This window comes from Protopterus annectens, chromosome 10.part0 (assembly GCF_019279795.1).
Source record: "Protopterus annectens isolate FY-2018-M chromosome 10.part0, PAN1.0, whole genome shotgun sequence".
Taxonomy (NCBI): domain Eukaryota; kingdom Metazoa; phylum Chordata; order Ceratodontiformes; family Protopteridae; genus Protopterus; species Protopterus annectens.
Window position 1 is genome coordinate 21,723,356 of NC_056744.1, and position 22,844 is coordinate 21,746,199.

A 22,844-nucleotide genomic window follows, 5' to 3' on the forward strand; every position below is an offset into this window, starting at 1 on the left:
TGTGATTATCTATCAGTTTTTGGAGTAGTCAAATTTTAATGAACTGACACAATGAAATTTACAGATATATTTTGTTCTTATCTACATTCAACCGTGGTTCTAGTGAAGTAAAAAAAGTTAAAACAAAAATTGTTTAGTTTCTGATATTAGTGGAAAAGAATTATTTAACAAGTACATGTTTCGGGTTACAGATAGACAAGCTCTAAACTTATGAATGCCAAAAGAAATTGAAGACTGCATTTTATAATGAAATTAGAAATATGCTAAAGAAAAGACATAGTAAAGAAATATTAACTGAGCATCAAAAATAATTTCCTTCACTTAGGGCATCATAGGACAAGGACACACACATGCATGCAGGTTTACCACCATATGATCGAGCACACAGTGCTCGAACCTGTAAATGTCCAAATGTAATTAGTAAATCCTGGCATGCCGAACGGTTGGAATGTCGTAAGAACACCGAATACAACACTGCCGACTGCTCTACATCCAGAAACGAGTGCCAACATGGGTCAAAAAGGGGACGGGAGTTTGCGATTCGCAACATCTGTGTTCGCAAATGTGGTATGTTGCTGCACTCCTTTCGGACATTTGGGCTCAACCATCCACCGGTCGACCATATGGTGGTAAACCATACATGCACACACACCTAAATAAAACCACTGGCAACTGCTTAACTGCCATGTGAAACACGTTACATACATAAAGTGCTTTGCAGTAAGCAAAAAAAGTAGAGCTCAGCCATGTGAAGCATTGACCAAAGTACTGTATACATTCTGTTTCAGATTTACGTTTTGAAGACAACATGCAAAAAGATGTCTGAAGATAATCTTACACAGCAAATGCACAACATTGGCCAAAAACTTCTGGAAAAGATTAAGGAGATCCCAAAGTCTGACACTGTGGATATTGTTTGCTTTGCAATAATTGTGACATTTATCGGTGAGTGCTACATAATTCATAATACAGTTAAGAAAGTAGAAGGACTGTGTTACTATGCAGTTTTGTTAACAAAGAGTAACAGCCTCACCCTATCAGTTATTACTTGGAATCATAAACATTATGCATTATTTCTAGTAATATGTTCACCATTAGCTTAACATGACTGAAACACAACAATGAAAGGCATGCAATGAAGCTTTCTGACAAGTGCTACTGTACTGAAACATTATTAGTGTGAACACAACTAAGTCACAAGCTAGATTACTGCTGCAATACTGTAATGCTTAGTTAGCTGATGTGTCAAAACCACACAGTATAGCCCTAAAATGTAAATCCTGAAAGTCAATTTGACCAAATACAAATTATAGTGATTTACTGATGTTTGTATACATACACTGTAGCATTTGATGAGCCAAATGCTGTGATGTCTTTCCATTCTGTCCATCCTTAACTTTTTAGACTGTTCTTAATAAAAAGCTTTGTAAACTTTTTATTAAACCATGGCCCAAATAACTTTACTACAGTCTATGTTGACATGCAGTGCATCCAGACTTTAATGTGGCACCTTCTTGCATGTGTGATAGTGTGGCCATTAAAGTTTGTGGACGCAAAACTTTTTTTTACACTGATGTCACTGAGGTTAGAGTTCACGGTATTTACTCAGTAGCATCAGTGCAAGGAAAATATAGACTTTAAAACTGTTTTTCCAAAGGAGGAGAAGCTGAAAACATTTGCCGATGTGTGTACCATATGCTGCACTACACAGGCAAGTTATAAATCAATGTCGAATTTCTAACTGTTCAAGTACTGAACAGCAGTTCTATGATATAAAATGCATAACAGGAATGATGTTATCTTCTGGAAGTCTGTGACAAGGTGAAGGCTCTAAACTCAGGTTTAACAGCTCATGCTGATTTCACATTATGAAATTATTATACTTGATTTGCCATCCAGAATGCCTTGCAAAGTTTGCTTTTGTCAATTTGTTTCTGTCTTGCCCAAAGTTCAGGGGGTACATACTATACCAGGTCTGTTCAATTAGTTCAATATATATAACTGTAAAGGATATAGTAATCTGTGGATTTCCACCCTCTGTGCAAATGCACAAATGTTTTCCATCACCCCTAGAGTCAAACTAATACTAGTTTTATCTGAAAAATTACTGGAGAGAGGACCTTCATCTGGCAGATGACATCTTACTTGCTTTATAATGGCTTTTGTCAACTATCCTTTGCATGTCCCTGCACAATGTGTGAAATACAGTTGAAATTCAGAACAGAAAAATATATTTTTAACTTCTAACAATCAGTGGGCAAAAGGGAAATTTGACTAAGCCAGAAGAGTGATAGAAACAGAATACTTTACATATGTGGTATGTCTAATTTACAACAGTGTGCTACTGTGTGATTTAACGCCGCAAAGCAAGTCGTACATGAAATACGACGACTGTTACAAATAAATAATTTTATAGTTTTAATACTTTCCTTTAAAGGGCCTCCTTAACAAGAACATGTATAACAGCAAATAAAATGCAGATAATAGACTAAAATTCAAATACTGTGTAGCAATTCAAGATTAGTGAGGGCTACATATCCCTACAGAGACAAGCCACTAAGACTTTCTGGGGTAATAAAAAGTGTAGTCATGAAAGAAGACCTTAAAGGAGTGCAGAAGTATGAAAAATGGCAAACACTGAAGATACACTTACTACACTAACACACAAACTTTTCTAAGGACCTCCATCATAAATAATTTAGACTGGAGGGGATTTAAAGTTTTTTTTTTTTTTTTTAAATTCTGCCATGTCTGGTAGGGACAAATCCTTGTGAAATTTGAGAAATGGCCACTAACCAAAATACAAAACTACTAGCTGAGGAGGAGACAGCAGGTGATCTCGCATTCAAAAACTACTGTTAATTTAAAAACTACTGTCTGTTTATTTTAACTGTGGAGCTTTTCTCCCCGGGCCTCCGCTGAAAATGGACCTACGTCCAGTCGGACACTCCCAGTCAACAAATGTAAATAAAATAAATAAAATAAACACCACTGCATTCCTACCTCTAAGTGGAAAAGAAAAAAAAGTTGGAAATAGTAGACTGTGGCAGTTAACATGAATGACTGCCACAACTTAAGCGTCTGAATTATACCCTCATCATGATAATGGAATGCACCCATTATGCAACAGAAATGAGTCCTGTCAAGGTCTTTCATCCAAAAAGTTAGATGAGCATGGAAAACAGCAGAAGGAATTATCAGTGTCTCTAGGCTGGGAGGATGGACAGTCAGCAGCAGATGAACTACGGAAATGGCAAGTAAATGTAGGAGGACTGACAAAAGCAGGCAAAAAGATGCAGTGCATGCATCCATCAAATCTTGCTCCCTTCAATGTTATCTTTCATCTTGGATTTTGGTTCCTTTTCCCTCTCTGTCTGTGAAAAGACATTTTCATGGCTCAGTGCAGGTCAAAGGTCTCCTAAGTGTTACTTCTGTTGGATTTCTAATGGCTTAGCAGACACCAGCATTTAATACTGCATCATATCCTGTCTGTTTATATAATCAAACATCTCCGAAACTGCCTTGATGCTGTTAGCTTCAGAAAGGGGTATGGCCTGACAGTGGGTACTGAGCAAGGCATGAATGTTCACAAGACTTAATTATTTGAAATTCCTATCAATCCCGTGACTCATTCTGTTGGTCAGAAAATTCCAATTCAAAGTATAAATAATTGTTTTATGACTAACAGAGAGAGAGTTACACATTACAAATATACAGTGTATTCACTCTGTTATACTGAATAAAGAAGTTATGTACTCACCATAACGTTCCATCTGAGTAGGTAACTTCATTTGTCAGCAACCTGTGGGTATCGGATCCGAGTCGGCAGCTTTCCAAGCTAGAGATCTGAGATCCAAGCTCCTTCCCCTTACCCATAATACCCTACCTCCCTCCAGTCCTCAGATCGAGTTTGCCCAATTATCAGACAGCTCCAAAACAAGCAAAACCTGAACATTCGAACCGGATACCTACACCAGGAGTGAATCACTTAATTATTCAGGTAACGAACCACAGGTTAGGGGGACGGAGGGAGGGTTGGTTGCTGACGAATGAAGTTACCTACTCAGATGGAACGTTATGGTGAGTACATAACTTAATTATCTGAAGTAGTTAACTTCATTTGATCAGCAACCTGTGGGACAGAGTCCCCAGCTACCAAAAAACTTGGGAGGTCCTCAAGGAAGAATATACCGGAGCCCTGCAGAGTCAAAGGCTGCCCTCCCTCTGGATATCAGATCTAGTTTATAATGTGAAATAAAGGTATGAGAGGAGGCCCAAATAGCCACAGAACAAATGTCATCCAAGGGTACCCTTGACCAAAAGGCTGCAGAGGTAGCCATAGAATGGGTAGAATGAGCATGAACCCCCACAGGCTCAGGCCAACCAGAAATTTTGTACGTAAGCAAAATGCAGTGGGATATCCACCTAGCTAGATTCACCTTCGTTACTGGTTTACCCAAGGATGGCTTAGCAAAGGAAACAGAGCTGCTCCGACCTACGTGAGGCAGATGTTCTGTGCAAATAAAAGCGCAACTGTCTATGCACATCTAATGAATGGAGTCTGTACTCTCCTTTGTTCTGGTAGTTAAGGAAGAAAACAGGCAGATTAATGGATTGGTTGATGTTAGCCTCGGAAGCCACTTTAGGTAAAAAGGGGGGATTAGTCCTGAGGGATACTCTGTCATTATGGAAGACAAGATACGGAGGTTTAGTACAAAGGGCCTGAAGCTCCGATACCCTTCTAGCTGAGGTAATAGCAATCAAGAAGGCAGTTTTCCAAGACAAATACTTTAAGTCAACCGAAGCTGCAGGCTCAAAGGGGGGGGCCAGTAAGAGCCTGGAGGACTAAGGTTAGATCCCACGGAGGAACCGCATTCTTGACAGGAGGTCTTAAAAAAAGGTGCCCTTCAAGAAGGTCTTACAGATCTTAGAGGAAGCTAAGGGACCACGATTGTCTCCAATGTGGAAGTGGGAAATGGCCGCCATTTGAACCTTCACAGTTGAAGAACTGGCCCCCTGATGTGGGATAAGAATTCAAGTACTGCTGGAATGGGAGCCGTAAAGGGGTCCAAATTCCTATGAGCAGCCCAGATAGAAAAACGTTTCCATTTACTGTTGTAGACTTTCCTGGTAGAAGGCTTATGTGCCGCCACCAGGATGGATTTAACTGCGGACGAGATGCCGGGAGTCCTAGCCACTAACGGAACTGGATCAACCAAGCGTAAAGCTTGAGGTCGTCCAGGTTCGGAGTTTTCAATCCCGAAGGATGAGAAATCAGATCTGGAACGGGATCTAAGATCCAAGGAGGAGCTATGAGATGAGACCGCAGGTATGGGGACCAGGTTTGAAGAGGCCAGAATGGGGCTATGAGGATAACCTTGCTCCCCATCCGACGAGCTTTCTGCAAGAATTTTGCCATTAACGGGAGAGGAGGATAAGCATAAAGAAGACCGGATGACCAAGCATGAACTAGAGCATCTCTGGGGGTCTCCCCTGGTGGAGGGATTAGAGTGAAAAACTCGCTGCACTTTGCGTTCAAAGGTGATGCGAACAGATCGCAGCAAGGTTGACCCCATTTGAGGAAGCTCTGTTTCGCTACTAAGGGGCTCAGAGATCACTCGTAAGGTGAGAGGATAGTTCGACTCAGCTTGTCCGCTAAAATATTGGACCGACCCGGGATGTGCGTTGCTAGCAGAAAACGGTTGGTGGATATCACCCACTCCCAAACTCTCATGGCCTCTCAGCAAAGGGGGTAAGACCTGGTCACCCCCTGTTTGTTGATGTACCAGACCACTGACATGTTGTCTGTCTGAATTGCAATAGTCCCTAGAGGAAGAAGGGAATGGATAGCTGGCAACACTAGAAGCACTGCCCTCATCTCCACAACACTGATATGCAGAACGGTCTCTGTTGGAGTTCATGTGCCTTGGACGGTTCTGCCTATGCAATGCCCCCCCACCCTAGGCGAGAAGCATCCGTGGTCACCGTGGCTTGGGGGTAGAAGCATCAAAAAGGGCCGCCCTTCCCGAAGCTCTCGGGAATGGAGCCACCAAAGCAGAGATTCCCTTCAAACCTTGCTGAGGGGAATCGGGGAGTACAACGGATGTCAAAGGATGGACCACTGGACCAGCAAGGTCCACTGAAGAACCCTCACATTCAAGCTGGTTAGGGGTGAAAGGTTGATAGCTGCCGCCATAGACCCTAGAGCCCTCAGGACTAATTCCGCTGGTGGGGCCGGAGACTGTAGAAGAGCTAATACATGGAGAGTTAGGTTGCGGAGTCTGTCCGACTTCAAGAAGGCCTTGGGACTGAAGCGTGTCTATTCTGGCCCCTATGAAGTCCAGGATCTGAGCAGGCTGAAGGGACGATTTTTTGTAATTTATAGTGATCCCCAATTGGCGGGCCAAATTCATGAAATAATCCCTGGCCGAGCATAGTAGATGCCTGGTGGGAGCGTCGAGGAGCCAGGCGTCCACGTAAGGAAAGACCTGTATTCCCTGAACCCTCACGTGGGCTGCTACAACTGCCATGACCTTGGTGAACACCCTGGGGGCTGTGGTGAGGCCAAAAGGGAGGACCCTGAACTGATAATGACTGGCCCCTAACCAAAAGCGGAGAAACCTCCTGGATCCCCTGTTCATTAGAATGTGATAGTACGCATCCTTGAGGTCTATGGAGCACATCCAGTCGTTCACCTGCAGAAGGGGGAGAATAGATTGAATGGTGACCATCCGGAATTTCTCCTTGGCAACAGACAGGTTCAATGCAGACAGGTCGAGAATTGGCCTTAAGTTCCCTGTCTTTTTTGGCACCAAAAAGAACCTGGAGTAATTGCCTGATCCGGACTGGCCTGGGGGGACGCACTGGACGGCTCTTTTTCTTAGTAGCTCTTTTATCTCTAAACCTGCCGCCTCCCTCTGATTGGGTGGGACATCGTGGAGGCACCCTAACTGAGGGGGAGGATTCATGACGGGAATAGAGTAACCTCTGGATATTATTCGGAGCACCCAGCGATCTGTCATGATGGATTCCCAATGTGCTAGGTGCTCTGAGAATCGCCCCCCCGACTGCCTCCAGAGAGGAGCAGTCGGGCAACCCCTCAGGGCTGCTGCGCAGGGTGGTCAGAAAAAGGTTCCCTCGATCCAAAATTCTTCGGCCCCCACCTGCCTCTGGGCCGGCGTCCGCCTTGTCCTCCCCTGCCTCTGAAGGACGAAGGGTCCAGAGCGAAATGGGATTGTTTAGATTTCCGAAACCACATCTTCTTTTGTCCTCTCTGGCTCCTGGAAAAGGACCTTTGAGGAGCCGAGAAGCAGATTCTGACGGCAGACAACATCTTCCTGTCTTTCTCGCTCTGGAGTAGCGTATCGCGGACGGTCTTGCCAAACAAGATAGAACAGTCAAAGGGAACGTTCATGAAGGGCGCCTTGAAGGGTTCCGCAAAATCGCAAAGATGGAGCCAGGCATGATGCCGCAAGGCGATGCCTGCTCCGCTGGCACTAGCCGCCCCCTCCTATGCGGCTTCTCTCCCATGCCACGAAGTGTTGGATACCGACTTTAGAGTGGCCATTCATGACGAGAAGGTTTGTTTGTCCTCGGCCAACATGAACTCCGGGGGTGACCCAGCATACTCTTTGATTAGATCCCGCTGAAGGTGAATCACGTGCCAAGTAGTTCAGCGTCCTTACGAAGAAGGTGGCTGAAGCGAACATCCACTTTCCAATGTGGTCCATCGTCCGAGACTCCTTGTCGGGAGGATGTACCGAGGAACTATCCTGTGCCAGTTCCTTTTTGGTGGCAGCCGCCACCACCATGGCATCTACTGGGGAACCTTTGCTCCATGCCGTCCTGTCTGTTGGGGGACTAAGGATTTTATCTGGTCTCCTGGGGATCAGCTCTACAGTGTCCGGCTCCTTCCACGCCCTGGTAGTTCCAAGATCTACCAGGGGTTCGGCTGGAGGGGACACACAAGAGGTAGATGGGCCTGCATCAAATGCCTCCAGAAACACACACTCATCCGACGAAGGTTTTTGGGCTGACCACCCCCCTCTAAAGCGCAGCATCTCCATGATGTCTCCAAAGGAGACATCTTCAGGGGTGACCTGGGGGAACCTTCCCCTTCCTCCAAGTCAGTGTCTTCTGTGAGGGACTCGGGGGGGGGGGGGGGAGTCCAAGTGCCTCCTTTTACACTTTCGTTTGTGAGGAACCTCTTTGGGGGGTCTGTCCGATGAGGGCTCACCAACCAGGTCCTGTTCCTCTGAGGGAACCATCTGGGACGTAGACGCAGGCTGTCCCTGGGGCCGGATGATGGAAGACAGGCCCGTCTGCGAGGGAATGGCGGGTGGATCCATAGCAAGAGCCTGTGGCCTCGAATCCCTCGAGAGGACCCTCTCCACGACTTCAAAGGCCGAAGGTGAACCGCTCTTCCCTAGGATCTGAGAGCAGCCCCCTCGGATCCAACGTGCAGATCGGCGCCGGAGCCAAAGCGATTGGACCCGAAAGAGAAGTGTGCTCCGACGGCATCAGAGCCGAAGACACACTCACTCCTCCGGATCCGAGGCTCTGCTCACAGCCCCAAGAGCTTGGATTCGGAAAAGGACCAGATAAACTTGACGGTACAGCCGGCATCGAAGTAGCGATTACTATCGGCGCCGACTCCCCGGCTCCGACGCTACCTGGATCCGATGGCTCCGAAAACAGATAATGGATCAGAGAAGGAGCAATGGTGGCAAAGAAAGGGGCCGAACTCCCCCCGAGGGGGGGGGGCAAGAGCATTCCCATCTGCATCTGGCCTTGGAGGAAGTGACACATCATCCGGTCCATGTCCGGGTCCAAAAGGCTCCTCGTTGATCTAGAAGCCGCCGAGGCTGGCCGGAAAGGCCGCCTCGACGACCTCGAAGGAGGAAGACTCGGAGACCTTCAAGGGAGAAAGGAGCTGCTTAGCCGGCGGGGCCGAGGGGGCAGAATCGGCCCGCTGCTTGTGGCTCCTATGCCTCTCCCGGTCTCTTTCCTTCTCTCTATCTCGCCTATCTTTCTTTCTGGAGTCCCTCTCTCCCTGGGACACAGTGGGAGTTTGAGTCTCGACCAGGGGAGCTGGAACAGTTTGCTGAACAGCCGCAGCCGTGGCTGGTGCCATTGAGGGAGAGGAGGAAGAAGCAGAATCCGCGGGCAAAAGGTCCACAAGGATTAACTTGGTCCTCCTGTCCCTCAAAGCCTGGGGGTTGAAGGCGGCACAGATCTGGCAGCCTGATGATAAATGAGCCACCCCCAGGCAAATAACGCACAGAGTGTGGCCATCGGCTGGGGACAGCTTATAGCCACACTCAGAGCATTTAGAAAATATGGCCTTAGGGCCTTCGACCATGACAACTCACACACACACACCCTCGCACACAGATAAGGGGAAGGGAAAGGTGACTAACTGACTACTAAAACAATTTAAGCTAAATAAACTAAGGGTCGATTAATACACACGCACACACAATTTAGATTGAGAAAAACAGAGCAAAAAACCCTAATAAACCACTCACAAAACCGCCAGGAGCTAGTCACTCGTGCTTCAGGAAGCCGCGGCAAACGAGATCTGAGGACTCGAGGGAGGTAGCACGGTACTGTGGGTAAAGGGAGGAGCTTGGAGCTCGGATCTCTAGCTTGGAAAGCTGCCGGATCAGATCCGATACCCATACGTTGCTGATCAAATGAAGTTAACTACTTCAGATACCTGCATTACAGAGCTTGTTCCCCAGTTTAGTTTTCTGTTGGGCTACTATTAATGCAGGGTCTATATTCTTTACACGTCTATATGGTTTCTGCAACATCCCAATCCCAACCCCATCCCTGTCAGGTAAGCTGGATCTTCTAAACTGCCTGCAAGCGAGGGGGGTAGGGGGTTCTGAAAGTGGCTAAAGTCCAATCTAGAGGTAGTTCCCTGCCTTCATATACTTGCATCCCTGGACAGGATCCAACTCTCCTGTAAACCTAAGTAGGATATAGTGGGTATGAAAGAGGATATGAATGACTTGGAATAATGCTTGCAAACTTTAAATCACCTGTAATTAATTTCCTGCAGTCTAACTATGACCATCTAGTTAGTGTGATAGTCACAATGCCGAGAACCAAAAAAGTTCAAAATAAACAAGACTATACTGCCCGTAAATATTACACACCGTGTCTGTAACAAACTCTTAATTCTTCTCATGTTTCCTTGACAGCATGAGTTTTGAGCATGAAGTTTCTTTGGTCCACCAAAGAAACGCCCTGAAGAGGAAATGGTTTTGTTATAAATAGGCTATCTCTATCATGCCTTTAACAGTCTATAGTAATGTGAAAAAACCCACGATTATTTATCAGAACAAAATGACAGCCACAGTAAGGGAATGAGCTCTTCATCTGAATTCTAAATTGATGTTATTTTGTGTTCAGTTACCATTAAAATGCTCCATTTAAACGCCATAAGCAAAAGTATTTGTAATGTAATACATGCATTATTTTTTTTCAGATTGTGTGTACACGCATTCTGAGCACCTTCAAACAAATAAAAATCATCTGCATCTCCAGTACATCCATTTGCAAATACAGTCCCTGGTCTTAAAAACTGAACTATTTATGCAACTTCTAACAAATCAAAATGCAAAATTTATTTTCAGTTTTATCCACTCTGATGATGACAGAGAGCACTTGCAGAGGAAAACATTCTTGTGGAATAAACTACTCCCAAAAATAATTAATTCTTGGATTAGGCCTCTATGCAGGCAAATATCCTGTGATGTAAACAGTTCTTTAAGGCTCATTATCAATACTGCAATAAATTACAGCAAACTATTGTTGAGTTTTTGTACTGAAAAATAGTATGACAGGCTGGAAACACACTCAACAGTTCACAGCCATGAGGATAGCAGAATGTAAGAAAATACCACTGTTGCTGGTGGGTCTTAATGTACAGAAAGTATCTAACAGAGTCGGCTGGTATTATATAAGTAGGGGAATGGAAGCACTTGAATTTTCTGATAGAAGAATAAGGTTAATTATGAGAATATATGAAGGATCAGAGGTAAGAATTAAAGTGGTAAGGCTCCTCTAAGAAAAACTGAGTTTGAACAGAGGAACCAGGGATACTCTTTCCTCTCTGCTAGTGGCAAAGAAAATAAGGGACTCTCATATTCAGATATATACCCTGTATGGTATTTAAAAGTTAGATTTTTTTTTGCAGATGATATTTTGTACTTGATAAATCCAGAAAATGATATTACGATGTTCTGGAATATTCTGAGGCAGTTTCACGTCTTTTCAGATATAAAATTAATGAAGATAAAACAAAGGCTATAGAAACAAACTAAACAAACTGGTTCAGTGAAACTCATATTTATGGCAACATAAGATGAAATATTTAGGTGTACAGACTAAAAAGGATTATGTTAAGGCAGCTAAGGATATATGGGAAGAGACTAATTAAAATATAACACAAAAACTGCAAAACTGGAAGTTCTTGACTATGGACAAAGATAGTAAGATACAATTAGTGAAAACATCTTTAGTCCCTTACATTTGCTGTACAGGTTAGGCATATTCAGAAGTATAAGCAGGTTCAACCAGCACCCTGGGCTGGTACTGTGAATCAGTGCTTCACCCCATCAACTCGAACTGAAATGCCAAAAAAATACTTCACTGTAATAGGCTGATAGCTAATTACAGGTGATCAGCTTATTACAGTTAGATCTATACTGCCCCCTAACTGTTCCACTGAAGAGAAAGGAAAAAAAAAAAAAACAGGTGGCCAGATGTAAGAGGCACCCCCCCTCTTTCCTTATCCAGCCATTCACGTCCTGTTTCTGCGCCCTGCCCCAAACTCTCCAACATATTTAATTAAAAAAAAAAATCTTTTAAACTGTACCCTGCCTGCACGGAGAGCTACAGTGCTCATGTTTTAGTTTAAAAAAATTAATTGTAGCAAATTGCTGGCTACAAATTTAGCAAATGGTTGCTACAGTTTATACCTTGCTTGCACAGTTTTAGTTTTAAAAAAATATTTTTAAACTGCAGCAAAAAAGAAGTTATGTACTCACCATAATGTTCCATCTGAGTTATTGCTCTTCGTTTGTCTTCAACCAGTGGGGACACGGATCCAGGATGGATCAGACTCGGATGCATTTCTCCTGCATTGGATCCGAGCTCCAAACCCCTACCCATAACGCCTCTGTCTCCTCGATCAAGTTTGCTACCCACCACAGCAACCCAACTTGACAAAATGGCTTACCCCTTGGCATAACCACCCAGATAGTATCATAAGGAATGGCCATTTATGCCAAAGAATAGGCCACGTCTTTTCCAGCCAGACCACCACACAGCCCATATAAGGCAGGGGGAATGAGGGAGGGATGGTTGAAGACATATGAACAACAACTCAGACGGAACATTATCGTCAGTACATAACTTCTTTATCTGGAGTTGTCTTCATTTGCTCTTCAATCTGTGGGACAGAGCCCCTAGCTACCAAACACCTGGGAGGCCCTCACGGAAGGATATTCCATAACACGGCACAGCCAAAGGATGCCCTACTTCTGGAGAGAAGATCCAACTTGTAGTGGGAGATGAAAGTATGTGAAGATGCCCAGGTAGCTGCAGAGCAAATGTCATCCAAGGAAACTCTGGACTAAAAAGCAGCTAAAGTAGCCACAGACCTAGTAAAATGCACCTTAACTTCACCTGCCAGAGACGCTCCTTTGGTTGAATGCACCAAGAGTATACAGTGAGAAATCCAACAAGCAATGGTGAACTTTGGTGACCTTTGATACAGGTTTCCCTAAGAAGGGCTTAGAATAGGAAACAAAATCTGATTGAACTTGCCGAAGACCATTATTCTCTGCAAGTAAAAATGTAATTGTTTATGAACATCCAGCAGGTACAATTTATACTCTCCCTTATTCTGAAAGTTCAGAAAGAAGACAGGGAGGTTGATAACCTGGTTGATGTTTGATTCTGAGGCCAATTTAGGCAGAAATGAAGGATTAGTGTGCAAAGATGCCCTGTCTTTATGGAAGATCATGTAAGGGGGCTATCGATAAGGCCTGAAGCTCTGACACTCTTTTAGCTAAAGTAATAGCAATCAGGAAGGCTGCCAGTGGGTTCAAAGGAGAAGAAACCCGTAGGGTCCTTGATCACTGGCCTAAGAAGAAAAGTTCCCCTTCAGAAAAGCTTTACAGAGCTTAGAAGAGGCTAGAGAAGCTGGATTATCCACTAAGTGGAAATTAGAAATAGCTACCAGCTGAACTTGAACCATAGAGAAGCTGGTACCCTGGTGAAAAATACCTTCCAGAAACTCCAAGATAACAGGAACCCCTGTAGTGAAGGGATCCAAATCCCACTGAACTGCCCAAACTGAGAAACTTTTCCACTTACTCGAATAAACCTTCCTTGTGGAGGCTCTATGTGTCGCTACTAATAAGAGGAAATAGCCCGGGAGTCCTAACTATCATAGGAACTGGAGCAGCCAGGCAGTGAGCTTCAGACTGGCCAGATCTAGATGTGGAATCCCTGAGTGATGTGAAATCAGATCCGGAACCAGATCACGTCCAAGGAGGGACACACTACATGAGACCACAAAGAAGGGAAGCACACTTGGCGAGGCCAGGAGGTGGTAATGAGGATGAGTGAGCTCGCCAGCTGTTGCACTTTCTGAATGAACTTTGTAATCAGTGGAAGTGGAGGATAAGCATACACAAGATCGGAGGAGCAAGCATGAACCAGAGCGTCTCTGGGGGACTCCCCTGGAGAGGGGATCAGAGTGAAAAACTTGCTGCACTTTGCACTGGAAGGCGAGACAAAGATAGCAGCGAAGGTGGCCCCACTTTAGAAAGATTTGTTTTGCTATTGAAGGATTCGGAGACCACTCGTAAGGCATCAGGATAGACCTGCTGAGTCTGTCCGCTAGAATGTTGGACCTCCCAGGAATGTGTGTTGCCGCCAGAAAACAGCTGGTTGAGATTGCCCACTCCCACAATCTCATGGCATCGCGATAAAGGGGGTAACACATGGCTCTCCCCTGTTTGTTGATGTACCAGACTACCGACATGGCGTCTGTCTGGATGGCAATTGTCCCTAGGAGAAGATGGGCATGAAGAGCTTGCAACCGCCCTCCAGGATGTTTATATGCAACTGGGTCACCAGTTAAGACCACGTGCCTTGAACTGTCCTTCCCAAGCAATGTCCCCCAAAACCTGAGTAAGGAGGCATCCTTGGTTAGAGGTGTGGGAAGAATAAACTGGCGACTGCAAAGAAGTTCTGGGGACTGAATTCACCAGAGAAGTGAATCTGTGTGTGCTCGCGACAAACAGGATGCGACAGTGATAGACCTTGAAATGACGACTGGACCACCACAGTCCATTGGAGCACCCTCATGTGCAACTTGAGCTGTGGGAACAAGGGTGATCGTGGCCAGCATGGACCCCAACGCCCTTAAAACAAACTCTGCTGGTGGAGATGGCACTTGGAAAAATGTGCAAGACATGAAGTTTGAGGGACTGAAGTCTGTCGGGTGTCAGGAAAACCTTGGTCTGAATGGTGTCCAACTGGGCTCCAATGAAGTCCAGAACCTGAACCAGTTCTAACAGGGATTTGTTGAAATTTATGGTGATCCCAACTGGTGGGCGATTTGGATAAGGATATCCCTGGCTTGTCAGAGTCTATGCCTGGAAAGGAGCCAATCATCCAGGTAGGGGAAGATCTGGAAACCTTGTAGCTGCAGGTGAGCTGCTAACACTGCCATCACTTTGGTGAACACCCTGGGGGCTGTGGTAAGACCAAAGGGTAGCACTCTGAATTGGTAATGATTGGCTCCCTGCCGGAAGCGTAGAAACCTCCGAGTGTGCCTGTCCTTTTTGATGTGATAGTAGGCATCTTGAAGGTCTACTGAGCATATCCAGTTGTTCTCCTGCAGGAAGGGCAGGACAGATTGGAGTGTGACCATCTGTAATTTCGTCTAGGCAACTGACAGGTTCAGGGTAGAGAGATCCAGAACTGGCCTCAAGTCCCCCATTTTCTTTGGAATTAAAAAGAACCTGGAATAGATGCCTAATCCAGAATGGTCTTGGGGGACAGGCTGGATAACTCGTTTTTCTAGCAGCTTGGAAATCTCCTGTGCTGCTGCCTCCCTTTGCATGAGTGGACTGTCCTGGAGGTATTTGGCCGGAACTGATCTTCGAAGGAAAGGGACTGAATATCTTCTGGATATAATTCACAACACCCATTGATCATCTTTGACTGCCTGCCAGGCTGTTAGGTGTAGCGACAGTCGACCCCCAACTGCCTCCAGAGATGAGCAGCCAGGCAACCCTTTAGGGCTGCTGCATGGGCCTGTCCAAGAACGAATCCAGAGACCCCTGGTTCTTTGGGCCTCCTCTGTCTAATACCCCTATGCCTCTGGGGGAAGGCGAGTCCCAAGCATCCTGCGAATAACCCTGAGACTTCTGGAGCCACATCTTCGCCACTCGCTGATTCCTGGAGAAGTATCGTTGAGAGGTTGAGAAGCGGATTCCGATGGCAGACAGTCTTCCCGTTCTTCTCGCTCTGGACCAATGTGTTGTGTACGGTCTTTCCAAACAGAGTGGAACCATCATACAAAGCATTTATAAATGACGCCTTGAAGGGCTCCGAGAAGTCAGAGCCAGCCATGACGCCTATGGCAATGCTTGCTCTGGCGGCACCTGCAGTAGCATGAGAGAGAAGCCGCATAACGGTATTGGCAGTGAAGTTGAGGGTGGCCATTCGAGAGGGGAAAACCTTCCTATCCTCCACTGACATGGACCCTGGGGTAGACTCAGCGACATCCTTCACTAGGTCTTGCTGAAGCCTAACAACATGTGCCATGTAGTTCCGCGCATGTACAGAAAATGTTTCTGAAGTGTAGGTCCACTTCCCAAAACGGTCCAAGGTCCTAGACTCTCTGTCCAGTGGGTAGACCGTGGAGCTCTCCTGTGTACGCTGCTTCTTGGTGGCTACCACCACGGCATCGACAGTGGTCCCTTTGACCAGTGTGGTTTATCGGTATGGGTGCTGAGGACCTTATCAGGGCGTTTGGGGATAGGCTCCACCATGCCGGGCTCCTTCCACGTCTGAGATGCAACAAGATCCACCACAGGATCTGCGGGAGGGGACACCGAGGAAGTAGAGGATCCTATGCCAAACACCTCCAGGAACACCGACTTGCCAAGGCTCGGTTTTTGGACAGACCATCCTACTTGCTGCCGTAGGATCTCCATGATGTCTCCAAATGAGACATCCTCTGGGGGTGATCGGGGGGAACCCTTCCCTTCCTCAAAGTCAGTGTCCCCCATGAGAGACTCCAGCAGGGAGTCTAAGTGTCTACATTTAACGTGTGTTTTCGTGGAACCTCCTCAATGGGGTTCTCTGGAGAGGACTCAAAAACATCTAGCTGCTCCCGTGTGGGAGCTCACTAGGGCAGAGAGGCAGCAGGCTGTCCCCTGAGGTGGCAGGATGGTGGAATCGGGACCAGAAACAGAGGGAGCCAGGATGGATTCCAAGGATGAGATTGTCAAGGGTCTTGATGGGATCGAGAGAACACACTCTACCATGTCAAAGGCAGGAGGAGAATGAACCCCCTGAGCTGGGGCTATGATCAGTCCGTAATCCTCTGGATCAATGGGGGTGAGAGAGCTGAACCTCCAGGCGCCGAGACACTGATTGGAAGGTTCTGATCCAAAAGACTTGTAGCTGAAACCATCCCTTTGGCTCAAGGCAATGGTCAGCATCAAGGTACTAGGTACCTTCGGCGCGGACCTGCTCAAGGCAATGATTGGGGTCGAGGTACTAGGTATCATCGGCGCCAACTCCTTGACGCCGAGGACCGGAGGACTCCAAAACCGGGGGTCGGATCAGAGAAAGAGTGATCGGGATGAAGGTGGACTGCATGCCCCCAGCTCTGGAGGGAGAGAGGGCAGGCAAGACTCCCATCTGTATCTGAGTGCAGATGAATCTCCACATCATCCTTTCCACCTTAGCTTCGAAAAGGCTAAGGGTGGATCTGGAGGAAGAGGCCACCGGCACCGGCCTGGAGAGGCGATGAAGTGACGTTGATACTGGGAAACAGCTCCGAGAAGAAACAAGGAGAACAGAGTCAGGGAGAACCAGTGCTAGGAGCTGATCGGAGCTTAGCTGGTGGTTCAGCTAAGAAAGAGCTTTTGGGGGACCACTTCCTCGACCTGTCACTGTGCTTGTGCTTCTCTCCATCCCCTTTCTTCTTAGTGGGAGGTTGAGTCCCAGAGACCGGGGTGGAGACGGAAGTAGAAGCAAAAGGGGTAGTCTAGGCCCCCGTAGCAGGTGGAGGGAGAAAGCCCTTGAGTATAAGTTTATTCCTTCTGTCAATCAATGCGCGGGGAATGAACCCTGTGCAGATCGAACAGGAGGAATCAAGATGAGGGACCACTAGGCAAACAACACACAGAGTGTGGCCCATCAGCTGGGGAAAGCTTATGGCCACACTGCACTTACAGAAGCCTGGTTTGGGTGTGTCTGTCATTTTAGTGAGTGAGAAGGTGCAAACAGAACACACACATGCACAGGACAGCGAGAGTAAGGAGAGATTTTTTTTTTAAACCGACACCTGAATGCAGGATAGGTAGAAGATAGAAATAGAAATTTTAGATAGAAAGAGGATTGAACTCAGTAAATTTAACTCACTTACCCAAAAAAAAGCCTGGAGCAGCAGACCACTACGCTTGCAATGAACGCAGCAAATGACATCTGAAGGGAGGAAGGAGACAGGGGCATTATGGGTAGGGTAAGAGCTTGGATCTGATGCTGGAGAAATGCGGCAGAGTCGGATCCATCCCAGATTCATGTCCCCACAGGTTGAAGAGCAAATGAAGACAACTTCAGTTCAGCTGTTAACGTTTGTATCCTGTCTGCATGGAACACTACAGTGCTCAGGTTTTAGTTAAAATAACTTTTTTTGTTTTTTTTTTTACTTTTATTTGTAGCAAATTGTTTGCTACAATGTATGCAAATATTACATTCATAAAGATGCAGAAAGTATCCTAAGAACTAATAAAGCAAAGCAGATCCACAACCTGGAAGCTGGCTCTGGAAGCCCAGAATAAAAAGTTGATGAAATGCTGATATTCCTTCTTCCGCAAGGCAGAAAATGAAAGGCTGCAACTTACATAAAACTTTCTTGCTTTAATAACAAGCAACAATCTTCTCAAGCGCTTTCGCTCAGCCTGGTGCTGAGCTTTTTCAAGATACAATAAAATCAAACTAGTTGTTCTTTATATACATAGTCAAAGCTTGACCAATAATTCAATTAGTAAAAGAGAAGGTCTAATTAACCCTTCAAATTACTTGCTGGTACAAAGCCTGCTTGCAGGCAGACCATTACTAAGCACAACTCACTGCAATGTCCAACAAAGTATATGCATAAACTTAATAATCAATTGTTGGTGTACTTACAGGTTGCCATAAAAATATACAGTGTTAAAAAATGCAATATTAAAACTGTGCAATGTTAAAACAATATTCAAAAACCAATATTATACACATGCTAGTATGTTAAAAATATTAAAATGTGCTGTTTATTCAGCAAGATTTTATTTCTATATGTGAAACCCTGAAAACACTGGTAAACCAAAAATTCATAATTTAACCTTTCTTAACCTCAGGACGCTGCTAATGCTGCAAGCATCATTGAGCCCTGGTCGCCTTCCTGCATCTAGTCTTAGCTGCCATAATAATTCTTTATATTCTAAGAGAGACCCCCAGTCCCCCCCCCCTTTCATCCAACCTTAGCTGTTCTAAAATAATGAATTTAATTTCCATGTTGGGACAAAAAAGGGAATGTCTATAAAAAGCATTAGTTTCCTTTTTCTTAATTATATCATACTGATGCTCATAAATACGTCTTCTGAGGGTTCTTTCAGTCTTTCCTATGTAGAAACTTTTACATCTAGTACATAAACCTAAATAAACAATAAATTTGGCATTGCAATTATAATGGCCCCTTGGTTGATATAGGAATTTTCTTGATGGTAAATATAACCTATGTCCATTGAATATAGCCGGGCATTGCTTGCACATTCCACATTTGTATGTGCCTTCTTTTTTATTATCACTACTTGCCATTGGTTTGTTCTGATTCATCTCTAGCATTTCTTTTAAATTGGTACCCCTACGTCTAATAAATCTAGGAAACTCTGGAATCCTATTACCCAACCTGTCGTCCAGTCTTAGGATCGGCCAGTATTTCTTTACACTGTTTTCCACAACCTCATAATCAATACTAAAAGTATGGATGTATCCTTTTTGTTCCTTATTCTGCAGGCTACTGCCCACTTGGCATATCGATGTGCCCGTAGTGTCTAGGAGAGGTGGATATTTTGTTTCCCTGCACCTAATAATTTCTGTCACTAGCTCTTCAACAAGAAGGCTTGGATACCCTCTTTCAAAGAATCTTTCTTTTAGGAACCTAATTTCCTCCATAAACACCTGCTTTGTGTTGCACATTCTGGAGGCACGGATAAAATTGCCCCTTGACTATGCCTCTTTTTTGGTATTCAGGGTGGTTACTTTTAAAATGCAAAAAAGCATTTGAATAGGTGAGCTTCCTAAACACACTTGATAAGAACCTATTGTTAACTTTATCTTTAACCAAGTGCACATCCATGTAATTCAAGCTGTCAAAACTCAATGAGTGTGTAAAGGTTAGAAAAAAGTAGTGCTGTTGATATAATGAAAAAATTCTTCCATATTTGCCCTAGTACCACTCCATACAAGGCAAATGCCGTCAAGAAATCTGACATAGTGCTTGATGTACTGTGCCCACTCTGTGCCAAAAATATATGCGTTTTCCCATTTATGCAACACTATGTTTGCATAAACACCATTGCAACACCTGATTTTTGCCTGTAGAAATGACTGTTGAAACAAATGAAATTATTTTCCAGGATTAGTTCCATTAACTCCACCAACAAGTTTGTGGTGTTGGAAGTAAGTTTCGCTTCTTTAACTAAAACATCATTAAACCATTTCAGTCCTGTAGAATGAGGTATACTGGGGAACAGTTGAACAATGTCTATAGTTACCAGCAATAGGTCCGGATGGTATGCTAGGGATTGCAGACCCCTAAGAAAATCCCAAGAATCCCTGCAGATGTACTTCAAAGAAGCAGCAAATTGCTTCAAAGTGTGGTCTATAAATTTCCCAATCGGTTCTGTTATACCTCCTTGCCCAGATACTATAGGTCTGAAGTGTAGGGGGTCAAGACCTTTGTGTGTTTTCGGGATGCCAAATATTATAGGAATTCTTGGCTTGGCAACAATTAAAAAATTATACAATTTTTCATTAAAAACCCCTTGCAAAAGATGGTCATATAAAATGAAAGAAATTCTTGAGTATGCCATGTGTAACTCATTCCTGGACACCTGTACATACTGCTCCGGGTCCTGCAACATCCGTTCAATGTACTGAATATAGTCTGAATTATACATCAGAACTACCCCCCCCCCCCTTATCTGTTTTCATAGCCCTACAGTTATTGCTTTTGAGATCCTTGATTAAATTCATCTCATTCCTACTGATATTATGGGGGTCATTTCTTTGCTTATTATTGTTAATCATCCTGATGTCTTTTTCCATCATTTCTTCAAATATTTTGACTGTTGGGTCCCATAGGTGGGTTAAATGTACTCCTACGTGAAAGCTCCATACTTACAGGAAGTTCCCCTTTAAAATAAAGCATTAGGTTCAGTTGCCTACTAAACATTTTTAAATCTATAAACTCCTGTTCCATCTTGTTAGAAAATGCTGGCACAAAATGCAGTCCCTTGGTAAATAAATCAAAATGTTCTGTTCCCAAACTAATACTGGTATAATTGTAAATCGAAAAATTGTTTTCTGTTACCACTGTGACCTTATTTGAAACATTCAAGCTGGCCACAGCATTAGTCGTGTGTGAATAGCTCGAAATAGCCTGCATGTCCTGGTCTACTTGTTCCCCCACCCCTGAAAAAATCTGCCCCCCCCCCTGTTTGGGGGAAAGTGAAAATCCTGGTGTAAGGATCCTCTATCCTTCTCTGCAAACCTTTGGTTGTATCTTGGTGTCTCATGTGGCATTTCTGTTCTGTAACCTCTATTAAAATTTCCCTGTGCATCACTATTAATGTTGTTGTACTGCTTAGCTTTAAATGGCAGTGGGTAGGCCACCCCTTCATTGTATTCCTTTAAGTCCCTCTCTAATTTGTGTATTTTACGGTTAAGAATTCTCAAACAGTGTTGGTCAACCTCCTTAAAAATATTATCATAACTTCGTTTAACAGAAACAAATCTTTCATTGTTAATTAAACTGTTATTCAAAGCCTTTAAATCATTTAATAAGACTTCTGCTTTTGTTTCATATTCTTCCATCATAACTTCTAACATTTCTATACCAGCACGATTAAATACACCACACAATTTCTTGTAGTAATTAGAGTCCTTTTGCACATTGTTGGGAAATTTGAAACACCTCAGTCCCTTTGGTATTCTTCCCACATTGACACACTCCTTAAGATAGTCAATTTCCAATTGGTTTGCTTTAAAAGTATAAAGCTTGTCACGAAGAATACTAAAATCTTTTTCAATGCCAGCATTAATGTCAGAGTTACTATTTAAATTAGTATTGAAATTGACAGTACCTTCACGAAACCAAAATTGCTGACCAGCCCACTCTCCAAAATCAAAACGCTTCTCCTGCATTTCTGATTCATTAGGCAGGACATTGTTGCCCTTACTGCTATCATTACTGTTTCGTTTTGAACCTGTCTGCTGGTTACAGGTTCCCAGACAAGCACCACTGTCAGTTTGTTCATTACATTCATTATGAGCAGAAGTACGCCTTCTCTTTCGCTCTAAACCCTGCTGCTGGTTACCTGGAAAAACTGCAGGTCTCTCAACACCACTGTTGTTGAGCATACTCGTCAACTGGGTTAGCATATCCAGCACTTGATTAAACTCCGCCCTTGTGACTGTCATCTCGTGGTTTAAGTAACTGAGGAGTGTCAGAGAAAGTACTCTGTGCTCCTTCTTCCGCCATGGATCTGAAACAGTTCACAAACAGAAAACCAAGAACAAGTAAAAGGCACCAACAAAGCAAAGCAGATCCACAACCTGGAAGCTGGCTCTGGAAGCCCAGAATAAAAAGTTGATGAAATGCTGATATTCCTTCTTCCGCAAGGCAGAAAATGAAAGGCTGCAACTTACATAAAACTTTCTTGCTTTAATAACAAACAACAATCTCCTCAAGCGCTTTCACTCAGCCTGGTGCTGAGCTTTTTCAAGATACAATAAAATCAAACTGGTTGTTCTTTATATACATAGTCAAAGCTTGACCAATAATTCAATTAGTAAAAGAGAAGGTCTAATTAACCCTTCAAATTACTTGCTGGTACAAAGCCTGCTTGCAGGCAGACCATTACTAAGCACAACTCACTGCAATGTCCAACAAAGTATATGCATAAACTTAATAATCAATTGTTGGTGTACTTACAGGTTGCCATAAAAATATACAGTGTTAAAAAAATGCAATATTAAAACTGTGCAATGTTAAAACAATATTCAAAAACCAATATTATAAGAAGGAATATCAGCATTTCATCAACTTTTTATTCTGGGCTTCCAGAGCCAGCTTCCAGGTTGTGGATCTGCTTTGCTTTATTGGTGCCTTTTACTTGTTCTTGGTATCCTAAGAATTAAGCTGATAAAGAAATGGAGAAAGGAGATTTTTCTACTCTGGGATTACTGCAAGTAGGGGGTATAGAAAATAGACAAGAGGAGTTTGGAATTTACTGGAGAAAACTGAAGAGCAA

The 22,844-nt window shown here is 44.2% G+C and overlaps 1 protein-coding gene and 1 long non-coding RNA gene across 3 annotated transcripts in view; one reads left to right on the forward strand and one right to left on the reverse strand.

Moving 5' to 3' along the window:
• The window catches only part of RECQL5 (RecQ like helicase 5), a 1,160,282-nt gene that overhangs the window by 1,115,787 nt on the left and 21,651 nt on the right, over positions 1-22,844 (reverse strand). The gene's annotated exons all lie outside the window — the stretch shown is intronic.
• Positions 1-22,844, forward strand: part of LOC122812913 — a 107,930-nt gene that overhangs the window by 83,792 nt on the left and 1,294 nt on the right. For both annotated transcript variants that reach the window (XR_006366605.1, XR_006366604.1), the window contains exon 2: positions 789-945. This is a non-coding gene — a long non-coding RNA (uncharacterized LOC122812913). The remainder of the gene's footprint in view (positions 1-788; positions 946-22,844) is intronic.